Source organism: Leptonychotes weddellii, chromosome 10, assembly GCF_054177405.1.
Source record: "Leptonychotes weddellii isolate Sample4059 chromosome 10, ASM5417740v2, whole genome shotgun sequence".
Lineage (NCBI taxonomy): Eukaryota > Metazoa > Chordata > Mammalia > Carnivora > Phocidae > Leptonychotes > Leptonychotes weddellii.
In genome coordinates, this window is record NC_138378.1 from 93,342,529 (window position 1) to 93,359,886 (window position 17,358).

Below are 17,358 nucleotides of genomic sequence, written 5' to 3' on the forward strand. Positions count from 1 at the left end.
GATCCCTACTTTTGTATCTTTGGGGTAAATACCCAGTAGTGCAATTGCTGGATCATATGGTAGCTCTATTTTCAACTTTTTGAGGAACCTCCATACAGTTTTCCAGAGTGGCTGCACCAGCTTGTAATGCATTACTATTTTAAGGTTTATTGTTACAGCAGATAGATTTCCTTTGAACTGAAGAAGGTGGGTCAAGAACATCCACTTTGACATATTAGAGAGGCAGTTTGTGAACAGCTGCCCAATGAGACACTGGGATAACATAAGGCCCTTACCATATCAAAGAATGAATAAAAAAGGATTAAGAGGTAGAAATGGCATAGTTAAGTAAAAAAAAAAAAAATTATGGTTGAAGAAATTGTATCTACTGCTGAGATTTTCTGAGACCAACCCCTAATGCATACATAAAGTTTCAGAGGCTAGGTCCTGCTAGACTGTGTGCCTTTCTCATTGCATATTATTATGGTTTAAACGTATGTCTTCCACACTAGACTATACCTCTTTTGAAGTAAAAAACTATGCGCTCATTTAACATATTTATTAAATCCCCACTGTTTTTCAGATATTCTGATAAAGTAATGAAAACTTCAAGGTCCTTGCCTTTAAGAATCTTAAGGATTACAGAGGAGTTCTCTGTCATTTATCCTTATACTTCCTGCACCTGATAGAATGATAGAAACACTCAAACAATTCTAATTCTCTCATTAAAATGTATTCACTTGTTCCATTTTCTTCAGAAGAGGATAATGCTTGTCTCATTCATAGGGTAGTAACATTCATTTGAAGAAATGTTCAGAGACCATACCAAGAATTGATTCAGTAAATTACCCAACTAATAATTGGGCAAAATTGAATACATCTAGTTATGTAAATAGTAAATTTGTCACTAGATTCTGTATACTTAAGGCCTCAACAGTATCTATCAATCACACTGTAAAGTCTCAATATTTTCTGATTGAATAAATAGATGAAGGTAGTCCTGCCTCACCACTAAATATGTGATCTCTGGAAAGAAAATCTTTTTGAGTTTATTCTCTTATTCGTTGTAAAGGCAAAAATCCTTGCCATGTCCACCCCACCTTTTTGTTTTAATCAAATGGGATAAGGAATATTTAATCTGTAAATTTAAGAATATAAAAGATAATTTGTTTTAATATATTGTGTGTATATTCGAACACATATGCTATCATCTGTAAAACTTTGTCACTGAGCTATGGAAGATGTTGGAAACTTGCAAAAGTTCACTTCCCTTCTCTATCTTCATATTCCAGTTGATATGAAGCATGAAGAAGTTCAAGTAGAAATGCTGAAATTCTGGGTCAGTCTTAGATATGGGGTTCTATCTGAAAGGACCTGTGGGAAATCTGTTTAGGTCTTCACTGTCCAATATGGTAACTACTAGCCTTATGTGGCTATATGTAGTTAGATTTAAATTAATAAAATTAAATACTATTAAATATTCCACTTCTTAGTCACATTAGCTACGTTTCAAGAGCTTATTAGAGACAGACTACCATGAGGATAACACAGACATAGAACATTTCCGTCATAGTAAGACATTCTGCTGTATCATTGGTCTAGCTGCCACAGGGCTGCACCTTGAGGTGAGAAAAAAATTAGATTTTTTTTTCTGGTATAAGTTATACATTTGGGTTATACCTAAATTCACTTACTTCAAAAGTGCAGTACGAAAAAATTGGTTCTTTGGGGAATAAACAGTATAGCCTACTCTGAACTGCAGCCTTTAAAGTGCCAGAAAGCATCATGTCAATTTAGCTAATTTAATCTAATACTACTAAAGTATAAGGGATGTAAATTTACATACTACTAAAAACTATCCTAAGGGGAATCTAGAGGAACTAAAGAAGCCAACCCAAGGTGGTAAGAATATTTCTGTGGCTAACACCTGTCCTAGTCATTCCTGAGAACAGTATTACATTTACTGTGAAATATAACCTGAGTTCAACCAGGTACAGGCATCACTGTTTTATAATAGCTTATAATAGTACTCATGTATTTCTTTGATTTCATGCTACCCATTTCTGAATAACTATTTTCTTTAGGGGTTTAACGGGGTTATATAAGCAGAGTTTGAAAGACAATAATTATTATATTTCTCAAAATATTCTACAAGCTTGAGTACCATTCTCTATTGCACTTCTCAATAGTTTGTTTTTCATACTTCAAAGATGGGGAGTTCTTTACTTCCCCGGGGAGTCCCGTTAGTTGTTGAACATTGTAACTTTTATTTTTCTGTAATCCTAAAGTGGAAAAAGATAGCATGATCCTCCATCCAAAATCCACAATCCTCCAAAAGAAAAGGTCATCTAGTCTTTGAGTCAACATTTCCAGTGGTGCTTTTGAAATCACTCATACTCATTCATGTTTTGTGGAAGTCATGCTTTTTCTTGGACTATACTGGAAGTTACCTTGATACCAATCCTGCCCACTGATGTATCCTCTAAGTCTCTAAGGATCTACAGATAAGGTCCTCTTCCTTCTTTAAGATAACTATCATGCCCCACGGCCTCCAAGGCTTCTATTCTTTCAAGGCTAAATATCATGAGTTTCCTCAATCATCCTCTCTTGTCCAAATCTTCTAGCTGTTTGAGATTCTCCTGTCAATATGATTTGGGGATCCTTTTTTTTTTTTTTAAGATTTTATTTATTTATTTGTCAGAGAGAGAGAAAGAGCACAAGCAGGGGGAGCGGCAGGCAAAGGGAGAGGGAGAAGCAGGCTTCCCGCTGAGCAGGGAGCCCGATGCGGGGCTCCATCCCAGGACCCTGGGATCATGACCTGAGCAGAAGGCAGCCGCTTAACCAACTGAGCCACCCAGGCATCCCTGACTTGGGGATCCTTTCCTCAGCCCTGATGAACTGCCAAAAGACTTAAGTGCCAATCCTGAGCTTCACTAGCTTAGACTTTATGTGTCTATAGGAAGCAAAATCAACAACTTCAGTCTCTTTCTCTTCCAATCAAGAATGTATCAGGGAGGGCGCCTAGGTGGCTCAGTCGTTAAGTGTCTGCCTTCGGCTCAGGTCATGATCCCAGGGTCCTGGGATCGAGTCCCACATCGGGCTCCCTGCTCAGCGGGAAGCCTGCTTCTCCCTCTCCCACTCCCCCTGCTTGTGTTCCCTCTCAGGATGTGTCTCTCTCTGTCAAATAAATAAATAAATTCTTTAAAAAAAAAAAGAATATATCAGGGAAACTATTAATATTAATCAGATCATCAGTGGGCCTCTGTCTTCTGCATATTAATGTCAAGAAGTTTTAATGTTGCTAAAAATTATAATTATTCTCAGCAAGCCCATTTCATGTGTGGAGCATCAGAAAAAATAACAATAATATGAAAAAGAAATACATTTTGGATGTAATTATGACCTTGGGTGTTGTCAGAAGAAGGGGGAAAAGGCAGAAGCATTGAAAGCAGTGTGTTTAAAGAGAAACACACACACTGCAGACTAGCCTGTATCACAGACGAGCAAGAGACATAGCCATCAAGGAAAAGGTTGGTAAGCTGGAATTCAATAGCATGAGAAACATATTCACAAGAAAAGATTTCTTAAAGAAATAGAAAGAAAAAGCCACTATTCGGGTAAAATTATTTTTAATCATATCAACTATTAAAGATAAGCTGCCAACAAATACAAATAACTTCTGTAAATGACTAAGAATAATTTAAAACAACCAATTTGGAAAACAAGCCAAGGTTTGAATTCACAGGGAGAAAATTCAAATGGCCAAGAAAAGATGTTCGACTTCACTAATGAAAAGCACCATAATATGTAACTAATTAAAATTACATCCATCGAATATGTAGCAAACATGTTAATGTAAGTGAGTCAACAGTAACTCTTGTTCACTGCTGGAATGAATCCAAATTGGTCCACTAATTTTTGAGCAGTATTACAATATAAAATGAATTGTTTGAAACAGTGAAAAATTATAAACAATCTAAATATTCATTGAGAATGAGAAAGAATATATAGTGTGATGTAGTCACACAGCTGAGTATGTTCAATAACTAAAATCGATGGACCAAGAGCTACTTACGTTTATGTCACATCTCAAAAATATGTGTTCAAATTTTAAAACACACATGTAAAGTTTTGACAAAATAATCATTGAGGGAAGGTTACATCCCCAAATCTGTTTGGGATTAATTTAGGGGAGAGGCGAGTGATTAGTGTCACGGGAACCTATCCAAAGTGCACTTCATGAGTATCTGGATGTTTTATGTTTTTAAAACTATATCTGAAGAAAATACTGTAAAATTTTAAAATTTATTTAGGCTGGGTGATGGTTTGTAGAAGTGGTTCATTTAAAATTTGTATAAGTTTTTAATAAATTATTCTCATATTTTATTAACTATTACAAAATAATCACCAAAGTAAGTACATGAATTACACCTCTAAGGACAGAAACTGTATTGTAAAGAATAAGAAGAGTTTTGCTTGGTTAATATAGTTGGATATTATTAGAATTTCTGCAGTTAGAAAGTTTTCGTACATTTACTTTCAGAAGTAAAAAATTAAATATAAAACATAAAAATATATGTAAAATGGGATATGTGTATGCCTGAAGCCTACACTCACACACACAGAAATGAAACTGGATGGCCATGAATAGTGTGCATTTAGTAAATGTTAAAACATGACTTTCTGGTTATCATACTTACATGACATTTTAAAAAATCCACTTGCCTTCTTCACAGTCCCCATTATGTTACTTATAAATCATGACACTCACACCAAAAATAGCATTCCAAGTTGAGACTAGCCAGCCTAAATTAAAACTAAGGCTAGAACTTTTTCTCTTGCCAATATGTACTTTATGAACACAGCCTAAGATTATATTAATTGTTATTGTAATTTCATCTGATATCTGTGCCGTATTGTTTTGAAGCCATGAACTCAGTCTGTAGATTCACCACCTCCTTAATACTCATCTAGTCCTCATAGAACATGGTCTACAGACCCTTGTTATACAAAGCACTGTCTCTTGGTCTCAATAATGAAGTGGACATCTCTGGGTTGACATAAATATCTACTGTAGATCATGCATTCCAGGGAAGTTGAAGGGGAGGAGCATGTGGCCCAAGTTAAGGGATACCACTATGTTCAGAAACGAGCGTATAACATTCAGAATGACCCTCAGCTTCTTTTCTGGTAATTCTGGGGAGCTGACTCTCTCTCTCTCTCTCTGCCATTTTATTTTATTTTATTTTATTTTATTTTATTTTTTTAAGATTTTATTTATTTATCTGAGACAGAGAGAATGAGAGAGACAGAGAGCACATGAGAGGGGGGAGGGTCAGAGGGAGAAGCAGGCTCCCTGCCGAGCAGGGAGCCCGATGCGGGACTTGATCCAGGAACTCCAGGATCATGACCTGAGCTGAAGGCAGTCGCTTAACCAACTGAGCCACCCAGGCGCCCTCTCCGCCATTTTAGACAATGTGGGATACATATATAAGTGTGAAGCATGGAACTGCAGCCATTTTATTATCATGAGGGAAATCAACAAGAAATAGAGCTCAGCACTCTGACCAAATTATTATCTTGACACTTGAGCTTTCAAGTTAATGAAAAAAAATTAATTCCTTTCATTATTTTATTATTTTTTAAAAGATTTTATTTATTTATTTGAGAGAGAGAGAAACAGCATGACAGGGGAGAGGGGCAGAGGGAGAAGCAAGCTCCCCGATGAGCCAGAAGCCCGATGTGGGACTGGATCCCAGGACTCTGGGATCATGACCTGAGCCGAAGGCAGACACCCAACCAACTGAACCACCCAGGTGTCCCTCCTTTCATTAAAGAGTGGAGTGGAATCTTCCTTTAAATTATAAATGAAAACGTCCTAGCTAATAACAGAATTAGACTTAAGAAAGAGAAGAGTGACATGTAACATGTCCTAAATATCAAATGGGTTGCAGTTAGGAACAATCAAGTGAGCATTCTAGGCTTAAAAATCAACAATCTTTGCTATTAAGTTAATTCTTTTTTTTCCTCTCAAACAGTGGGTTATTGTTCCTTGAATAGCAGAGCATATGCTACAAGTCTACAGCATTAAGATATTTAGTGGGAAAATTTCAATATTCTGTATAGTGCTGGCTATTTGTAGCCTTAAGAGTTTGTTGCTAGAATGAATGCATTAACGTTGGCCATTCTGAGATTAGAAAGGGAAGACATCTTGCTTTTCTGGAAGAAGCCTTTTCTGAATATAATCTGTGATCCAAATTGACTGAGAATGGGAATCTGATCATTTATAACATATTCAGGGTTCAAAATGCCAAATTTCTATCCTAGCTGGGTAGTACCCACAGAGACAAGGAGGAAGCAGACATTGCGGAAAAAAGACTGGGTCCCAGAAAGAGCAAGCCCAGCTGCAAAGCACCGATGTTAAGCATTCTCTACCTTAAAGAGGTGTAAGGACTCATTAAAGAACTGTGGCTGAGTTCAGCCTAGAGCAAAGTGTAGATGATCCCTGCCTCACCACCCATCCTGTGTTTTTACATTGCTCAATGTCAAGGAAAGCCTCAACACTAGGCAGTGCCCACTACACCAAGGCTGACCGTCAGTGGACAAAAATCCCCCAAATTATGATAAAACATCTTTGGCTTTGGTTGTAATAGAAGAAAGTAATAAACCAGAGGTCTACATGTTTTTGAAGGAGTTGTCTATCCAAAGAAGCCTCAACCTGATTTATCACTCCCTGTTATTGCTCAAATCAGGAGGTCACCTTAGTTTCTTAACTCACAACAATAGAAACACCCAGATTTTCACCTAAATTTCTGAGTAATCAAATCCCTCTTCTCGATTTCGACTAAAAGATATAGCTTGTCTGGGTCATTTTGAATCTTTATTTCTGTGACAAATATTTAAACCTTCCCTTCTTGTTATACTTTCCCCATGAGTTTGTTTCTGAAAAAGTCAGTAAATTTCCATTACATGATAACTATGAAGTGGCAAATGGATTAGCAGCTCACATAACTCAAGCCAGGCTGACCTTTTTATTCAGTGATTTGTTCTGGGAAATAGAGTTTGAAGGATAATGTGTATTCAGCTCAAAGCAACAAAAAGTGAGGGCAAATCATTCACTAGATTATTAGATTAAAGATATGGAATATAACAGCATTCATTGTAATGTTTGCGGGAGGGAGCGACACATCTGTTCACAGATATTTAGAGTGGGCAGCTCTGACTCTAGAATAAATCTGTGCCCTGATTCACACATTTTTGTCTTCTATAAATCACATCTTTTGAATTCTTCATCTCTGATGGCTTGTAATTTGTGAGAATTAATATAGATGAAGCATTTTGCAAGTATAAAATGCTACATACAAATTTATTATTGATGGAAAGAAGCAAGAAAAAAAATCAAATCTCTTGGAACAATTTTCTAGTGACCTTATAGTAGAGCAGAACCATGAATTAAACAAAGTATATTTTATTTAGGAATGAACATTATCCAGTTAAAGTCACATGTTACCTTTGAGTCAAAACTGCTGAATATCAATGAAAAACATTCTTTAAATTATACCATGTTGCAACAAAGCATTACCTGAAATAAATTATTTAAGACCAAAGCAAAATCATAATAGGCTCTTTGGCTGCAATAAAAGAAATTATTCTGATATATCTATGTCTTCAAGTGAAACAATTAAAAAACCTTCCTTTATTTCTTCTTGTTAAAATTCACTTGAGAGATAGATTGATACAGGAAAACATTTGCTCTTTAAAAAGTATGAGAGTGCTGTCCTTTGCCTAATTTTCTAAGCAGCTCCACTGACAGAGCCAGAACTTAGCCATAGTTCTGCTGACCCCAAAGCGAGAATTCTTTTCCATAGATTTCATAGGATGTGTTGATGGGTTACACAGCACCCCACCCCAACATACACACATGCTGAATTGAGGGAGATTCTGCCCCTGAAACACATACTGATATGGTAAATGAGAAGTAGCCAGTTGCCTAATGGAAACCAGGCATCTGTGTTTAGAAGGTCTACACTTGTCAATCTGTGCATGGTCCTCTGTTTCTCTTGTGACCCTGAACTTTATACATTCAAGAGGAGGAAAGAGGATATCGGGTTTTGAGGAGCAAAAATCGAGCTCTGCCAGAAATGTAAAATGGCAAAGGGATCTCAAAGCTGTAGGCTAGCACAAGTCATATTTGTAAGACTTTGTGTTAAATATTAAAAAGTCTTTCTGTTAAATGACATGAGTTAGCAAGCCAAGGACAACCATTTTCCATTTAAGGCCTGAGTCTTCTGGGCTTACAGAATTCAGCAGATCTGCAACAGATGAGCCTTTGGAACCTTCTAGGTTTATTTCTCAGAAAACATCTGATGCTTTTTAGCATTACTTTTACAAATTTTCTGGAAAACTCTACTTGGAAAACTGAGAATGTTGAAGGTGGGAAATCATTCACACTTCACAGAAAGGAAATCAAAGATCTTGGGTGTGTACATTGTGATGGTTGGTTTTATGTGTCGATTTAACTAGGCCATGTGGTGCCCAGGTATTTGGTGAAATATTATTTGGGTATTTCTGTGAGAGTATTTTTGTATGAGCTGAACATTTAAATCAGTAGACTGAGTAAAGCAAATTGTCCTCCATGTGGGTGGGTCTCATCCAATAAGTTGAAGGCCTGTATAGAACAAAAATGCTAGTTCTCCTTCAAGTAGGAAAGAATTTTTTTCTTTCTGATGGCTTCAAACTGGAACATCAACTTTTTCTTGCTTTTGGACTCAAACAGAAGTACTTGTTCTTCCTAGGTTTCAAGCCTGCTGGCCTTTGCACTAGGACTACATCATCAGCTCTCCTGGATCTCCAGGTTACTAAGTCACCCTGCAAATGTGGGAACTTGCCAGCGTCTGTAATTGGGTAAGTCAATTCCTTATACATCCCGTTGGTTCTGTTTCTTTGGAGAACTCTGACAAATACATATATCTCTACATGGTGAGAATCGTATGTGTATTACTGCTTTTTTTCCCAGTTGCAACATTCATATTATAAATACAGTGTATATAATATATATGTGTTTACTAATTAATGATAGGAAAACAGGGGAAATCATTGTACATATCTGTCATGTCGATACTTGTCTTGAATAGGCTCTACTTTGCTAACCCTGGAAATAAGTATAAAACTACTAAAGTCTCCGTTATACCACCTACAGAATGCTTGCTGATCCTCCCCAGAAAGTTTTTTGCATAAGTGAGAGTATGACTTCCAGATTTCTGCCCTGACCCTTCCTTATCACTTAAGGAATATTTTGAGGAATCCTCCACTTTTATCTTTTCAAACATTCTTTAGAGTAATCCCTACACAATCATTACAAATTACAACAAACTTAGAAAAAGAAGTAGGTATTGGTTTGTGAAGGTGTTTTGTTTTGTTTTGGTTTGGTTTGGCTTTTGCTTTTTGTCTGTTTATGAGTGTATGTAGAAAAGGCACTTAAAGGAGGAGAAAGAAGTTTATAATGAAAGTACAGACTCTCTGGAGAGCCAGTTTCAAAAGTCTTTTCAATGTAACACAATTGGCTTTATACAATTAGAGGAAAAAGAGAGGGTGGGAAATAATCTATTGCTGATGTCTAAGAAGCTACAAGAGAGCCTGAACAAGATAGAGCTTGCCTGTGAGCGAGGCACAGTTTCCATACAAGGCCCTTGTAGTAGAATCTGTTGTTTATGCCGGACCTCCATGGCCTCCTGCAACCCATGTGGGTTTGGTAGGCTGCCAGTTATAATGTTATCCCTCTGGCTACAATAAGTTCCCAGCTAAGTCTGTAGGACTCTTGAATGACTACCACAGTCCTTTATATATGGAATGTGGGTGAGAGAAGCTCTCTCTTCCTTTCAAGATAGCAAGCATTGAGTTTTGTAAGCCTGGATCTATCAGCAGGCACACCCCACCCTCCTCATTCCTTATCCTGGAAGTAGGAAAGAAAGTGGCCAACACACAAACAGGGAAACAAGAGTCCGAAAGAGAAAGGTTACTGATGGCACTATTCAAGGTCCTGGAGTCCTTGATGCCAACCCCATTCCTGGACTTGAGAGTAATTGTACAAGTTCAAGTTCTATTGGTGGTATGCAAAAACCCTAATACAGCTGTCTTTCGGATTGAAAAGGCTAAATTATCTACTGATGTATATTGTGTTATTCTTTTTAAAAATGTAATTATAAGAAAAATATAATTGATAGTATCTTATTTTTATAACACCATCTTTAGTGTGTGGAAGAAACTTGGATGCAGGCATAAATGTCAGTAATTATATATTTTCTTTAAGTGTAAAGAGTCATGAAATACCATTTCTATAACATTTAACAATGAAAGGCAATTCAATAATAATAGCAATCTGGGTTATTACCACTATACATCTTTAACAATCTTATAAGGGAAATGTCATTGAAAACAACAAAATGAGATTATAGAATCTGTAGCCTCACTAGCCTTGAATTATTTTTTGAGGTAAATTTCAGTGAGAGTTTCCAAACTGAAGTCATTGTCTTCTCTGACTGGGACATAGGTCCTGAAGTTGAATGATTGAGCGGTACATCTAAATAGTAACTTGAGACAGGAAAGCTACCTGGATGCAAAAGTTACCTGGATGGATTTTGTCTAACTCTAGGTTCTTTTGGAGAAGATAATATATTTGTAAATCTCCAAGCCATATTCTTGTATTCCTCATCCCCTTCACTATAATTTGGAGTATAATTGAGTGCTGATGCTACCATCAGTTGGGGGGTGGCAGAGAAGGAATGCAAGGGAGCTGAAGGGCAATTATTATTGGGAATCTTTGCCTCATTGAATAGTGAAGGTAAAGTAATTAATGGGAATCAATGTGGTAGATATTAGCTAAAATGAGGCTGAAATGGGAGATTTTTACATTTTACATTCTTCCTTCTTAAACAGTCCTTTAAAAAATAGGCAAATGTTATACTCGTTATCCCAAAGGTTGAACTGGATCATAAAAAAAGAACGGTTTATCCCCAACTTCACCTTGCAGATCTGAAAAAAGGGAGCTTTTTTCAAGGACAAGTTGTTTCTATAAACACCTTGAAAGATGATTTTCTTTGAGGATTATATTAGAACATTTATCAACATAAAACTAATAGTTTCTCCCAGCAATAAAGTAAGGGGATTTATAACAATCTTTAAAAATAATTTCATTCATGATGGGTCCTGGTCAAACCAAAGAATTGTAAAATATTGATTCTTTGAGGTGTCATGTTTCAGAATTTTAATACATGATGGGAAATATCATTTATTTCAAATTAAAATAGAAATTTGGGTGCCTGGGTGGCTCAGTTGGTTAAGCGACTGCCTTCGGCTCAGGTCATGATCCTGGAGTCTCTGGATCGAGTCCCCCATCGGGCTCCCTGCTCGGCAGGGAGTCTGCTTCTGCCTCTGACCCTCCCTCCTCTCATGTGCTCTCTCTCTCTCATTCTCTCTGTCTCAAATAAATAAAATCTTTAAAAAAAAAATTAAAATAGAAATTTATCTCAAATATCTTTATATTCTTAGCTGTCAATTCAAGGTTTTTTTTTTTTTTAAATTAGCTGTTTAGATTATTTTCTTTTTATTATATATACTGGATTTTTAAAAATTTTGATAACCTGCTATAATGGATGATTCTGTATATATATGAGAGTTTAACTATTATAAATATATGTAATTATTTGTGAAAAGTATTTTTTAATGGAAGAAAATATTTTTGCCTTGATAATGACAGAAATTAAGTAAAAGTACACAACTTAAAGTAATTTAGATATACTTCTTTTCATGAGGCATTGAATTTTTATAAAGGGAATGATTTTTAACCTTTCTGGTTCACTGATCCCTTTGTAAACCTGATAAAATTTATATGTCTATTTCCTAGAGAAATGCACATATACATCAGAAATCTATACCCTTTATTTGGTATACATGAACTGCTGATTTAGACCCTAGATTTAGGACTGATTTTAAGTCAAATCTGTTTTTTAATGTTAATTGCAAAACTAATCACTTCCATTTTATTTGATGGTTTATAGGTAGGAACTAAAAAATCTAAAACAACTTATTCTAAATGAAACATTGATTATTGATTTGATCAATTACCTAGAAAAATAAGCTTAAAGAAATGAGAAATAAACAGATATTCCATAAGCCAGAACTCTCATTGGAAAGATAGCCATGAATAAGTTATTTACAATAAATCGTAAAAAATACATTCATTGGCATTCTAAGAGTTTAAAAATTCTTTCTTCTAAAAGAAAATGAAATACTTATATTTTTATGTTCTTAAAATATAAGGCTTTTCAACTCATAGTATCAATGGGAAATAATATTTTCACATCAATGGAAAGAAAAACAAATTATTAAGAAAAAAACACTAATTTTGACTTGATTACAATATGTAATACTATCAATTATGGGACTTTTTTATGCCCTCAAAGTGCTCATTTTTGCAAAGAGACAAAGACTCAAAAGTACGGAGGAACGTACGCACACACACACACACACACACACACACACACACTTTAAAGCTCTGCTAACTAATTTTCTCTTAGATTTATAATGATAATATATAACATGGGTTTTAGAGAGATACTGAAGTAAAATCCTGGATTCTGCCACTTGCTAAATGGCAAGGTACTTATTCTCATCTGTTTCATCACCTGTCAAATGGGTTTCCTCACCTGTAATAAAATATGTTCCTTGTGAGGCTTTTATGCAGACTGAACAATATGATACTTTTAAGTGTTAATCCCAATGCCTGTAACATTGTAAGCACTCAAAATATTAACTATGTATATATGGTGATACTAGTAATAGCAGTATTTGAAGGAATGAAAATTCTTTGAAAACTTTTCCTAAGGAAATAGAGGACAGATAGATAGACAGATACAGAGACAAATATACAGACACGTACAGCCCACAAGTCTCCAAGTATAGTCCAGGGACCTCTGGAGTCTCCCAGACCCTTTCATGGAGTTCATGACATCAAAACTCTTTCATCACAATAGCAAGACATTATTTGCCTTCTTCACTCTCATTCTCTCACAAACGTAAAGTGAACTTTCTGAGGCCAGAAGGCAGAAGCAAATAAGAGAATCCAGCAACCCTCTATGAAGCAAGACATTAAAGACAGTTGCACAATGCAAAACAGTGCCACTATTCTTACTAAGTTAACTTAATAAATTTTATAGATTAAAGTTATAATTTAATTTATAAAAATAGAATTATTTTTATAAAATATGTTATTAATGTAGATTTCTTTATTGTTGTTTTAAATGAGTTAATAAATATATTAAATATGTCTTGGTTTTAATTTCTAATAACTGAATAGACATAATCCACATACACAAAATATCTCTGGTGCCCTTGAAAAGAAAAAGATTAGGAACTGCTGCTGTATAAATTGCTTTGCAATGGGCTTTTTGTTTTTTAACAATCTACTAAGTACATTTACCCATGTCATATCAATATATCCACATCTATGATTCCATTTCTATGTGCTGAATTGTTTAAATGTACCAAATTTATTTAACCCAACTGAGAAGGGCTGATGTTTAGCAGAGATAATGATTGCAGATTGGAGTATGTATCCCTTGAGAAGAGAGGAGAGCTGCTTCAATTATAAACTGATAAATTGTCACTGGGGCCTGACCTATCAAGTGTTTTCACACTTTGTTTTGTTTGGAGTTTTATAACTATGTTGATTCCCTGAGCAAATTTGATGACCATGAAGTCATGCAAGGAAAATGGAAGGCCAATCATTAATTAGGCATTTTCTTATCAGTTCTAACAGAACTCCTATAATAATAATAGCTATGGGGAAAGAAACCAGTGGGAAATACCAAACATAATTGCCTCTAAGTCCGTGAGCACCTAATCATTGTACATTTAATCAGTAACAAAGAGAGTTACCTTTTGTTTCACTAAGCTGATGAGATAAATGTAAGCCAAGTGAATCCAAATTACAGTTTAGTTATGAGTTTTATTCAGTGATACTGAATTTAATCTTGAAATCTCTAAGTCTTTTAAGTTCCCTCTGATTTTACACATTTAGGGAGCAACTGAAATATTAGGTCATCCTTTTTTTTTGGGCGGGGGCATTATTTTGTCCACCACAACTCTTAATGTTTAATGGGTCATTTTTATGGAAAAAGATTCTTGATAACTATACTTCTATATCTCAATGCCTATTTAAAGCACCTATTATGAAATGAGTTTCTCAAAATACCTATGAACTGGAACAACTGTATGTATTTGACTTTACTAGTATAAAATATGCTAGTAAATCAGGAATATCAATTGATTTGTCAGAATATAATTAAGTTATCTACAGCAAATCTTGATTTTGAGTTTCGTTTGCCTGTTTTGTGGACATTTGCATTCATGCTTTATATATGTGTTGAGAACCAGTTACCATGGAATAATCACTGTTTAAAAAGAATGGTAGAACACATATTCTTTTCAGCAAAGGAAGGTATAATGTTTGGGGTGAAGATGTTATCTATATTTGAACACACATACACAAATAAATACCATCATAAGCCATTACAGAATGAGAACTCTGAAAGGAAGTGTCTACTAAATGAGGAATGAGCAGTTCATAGTGCAAAATGGAAGTACAGAGAAGAGAGAAATCTGTTGCTGAGACATGTTTATTCAGGCTCTGTGGCAGGTAGGGTCCTGGTAACATCTGGGCATGGAAGGCCAGGGGAGATGGGGGGCTGGGCCTGGGACCTGGAAGAAGACCTCCCAGGTGCAGGGAACACAGGTGAGGCAGAGATGTCTGTAGGTTAGGAAGCCTCTTTGAGTGAATTGGATGGTTCAAAGGGCATTGAGAAAGGTAAAACACTTAGTTTTGACTAGACTGGAAAATGTCTTGAATGGCAGATACAGATTTGAACATTACTATTTAGACAAATGATAGAGATAGCAAAAAACATGAAAGAAATATAAGTAGTAGAAAGAGCAGTAAACTGCTAAACTAGTTTACTAGCAGTAAACTAAAACTTGAATTTTGCTGGCTGGGTGAGTGTGTCCATGATCCTGTCCTTTCTGAGTCTCAAAATTTCAAGTGAAACAACATACAAGGCTTGCATATCCTATTCTCATATTGCTGTGAGGATTTATCTGAGATCATACATGCTAAAATGCTTTACAATTGTAAGGTAGCATAAAATTAAAGTATTAAGTATTATTAAATTATTAATAATAATTTAATAACAAAGCTGCGTTTTAGGTTAGAACAATCATATTTTAGCCGTAAAGAAAGTGTGGACAAGTACATAAAAAGAGAAAGTGGGTGGAGGGGGAAAGAGAGATCATTCATTTTATTTGCTTCCTATAGTGTTGTGAAAAAGTAAACTGTTTTAGTCCCAAGTTTGAGAAAACAGACAATAAACAAATAAACAGATAAAGGTATATTCAAATGAACGAGACCTTTACCCTGAGGTCTCTTTATTTGATTCAGGTCTCTTGAATTCGGTACCAGTTCAAAACTATCTCAGCATAAAATATATATGCTTGTAATATCCTCTGTTGTGTATTGTCTCTTCTATCCTCCATCAGAAAGAATAATAGTGGACTCTATTATATGCAGATACCAGTTGATGCATTTTACATTTCACCAGCTTCAAGAGTTCTTGCCCACCAGAAAAAAAAAAAAAAAAATTTTATAGTGCTATTCTTCTGGGAATGCTTGTGTGGAAATGTTCCTTCATTAAGAAAAGGAATGTGATCAGCATGTTGGAATGTAAATTTCTTAGGCACGAGGGTTTCCTTGCAGTATTTTAATAGACCTTGACTTCATGGTTCCCTTAGTTTAAGAATTTATCAGGCATCAACAACAGTTCCAGGCATTTCTAATAAGCCTATAAATAGATAAAAAAAGATTAACAAGGTACAAGAGATTGCATTTAGTTCAGATTTTTGAAACAACCTAACGTGTAGCAGTATTAAAAGAGACATGATTTACATTTCTGAGTGGTAAAAAGCACGTTGGAGATTGTCCTCTAGTTTTACGTCTACCCTTATCCTAGCCCGTGGTCATCTTGGCCACAACGAGAACCACACACGTGTACTATTGCCCACTGTGGCTACAGCATTATTTCCTCCTGGAACATTAGGAGATACACTGCTCCACAGATACTTTCCCACTTCAAGTTACTGTGTATCTCTGCTTGTTTGTCTTATAAAAGAAGGGACTGGATACTTCCATGGTTGTTCCCAATGGTATTTGGTGATCTTGATTCCTGTCCCGAATCTACTGCTCTTTAGTTGTTTAACTCCAGATGAGATATGAGACATTTGACGTTTATTGGGCACATCAGACATGATAAAGCATTTCAAAGTAATTTGAAAACTAATTACTAGTGTAAGTTGTTCCCATTTGTAATGGTGTTGGTAATAGCCTAGTCTGGCAATGCTTCATCCATTATCAACACACACGCATACACACAAGAGAGAAAGAGAGAGCAAGAGAGGGAAAAGGAGAGAGAGAGAGACAGGGAGGGAGAATTGGAGGGAGAAAGAAAGAAACGGAGTGCAAAGCTTCTCCACCATTAATTCTTTAAAAGTGTTTTGTTTATATTGGATTTTAAAAGCCAGGAAGCAGAGGGTTCCAGGCCTGTGACTCAGCTACCTCATCCAAAAATGAAACATGTAAAAGTTAGGAGAAGCTGTGAAGATAGTTAAGATGATGAATATGAGATAGCACTTAGAGGTAGATTAATGCTATAAACAAAATGCATTGTTATTATTAGTATTATTAAATATATAAAATTTTGGTGAAAATCTTCTTTACAAGCTGCCTTGACATAGCAGGTTAGCCTCTGTACATTCTATAAAGCATAATAGCATAAAATGATATGCCTAGCAGGATCCATTTGCTAACCCTAGGGATCTTTACCCCCAAGGGCTAACAGAACAGGTGGAAACCAGGAAAAGGACTTATTTTGAGGAACTTTTGTACATAGCTTAGCAAGATCAGAAATCTGCATCTGTTCCTTCCTGAGAATCTCTACCCCAATAAATGACTCTAAAGGCTATCCTTATGTCCGTCCCTCTATTCCTTACAAATACTAAGACCTGGAGTGGGCCAAAATTTTGTTACAGTGAAAATACTTCTTTGTAATCATACTTATATTTTTTGAGCACAATACATGTTCCATGCTCCTTTACATGTGCTTTTTCACTGGCCTCAGGTCTCCTCTTTTCCCCAGGCACCTCCTTTTCCCACTTAACCATCTACACACTCATTTGTTAACTTCTTTGCTGAACATGGTGAGGCAAACTGTGACATGCTTCCTGGGGTCAGCCCCAACTCAAATCCCTCTTGCTCAGAGCAGATTTCTGAGCACC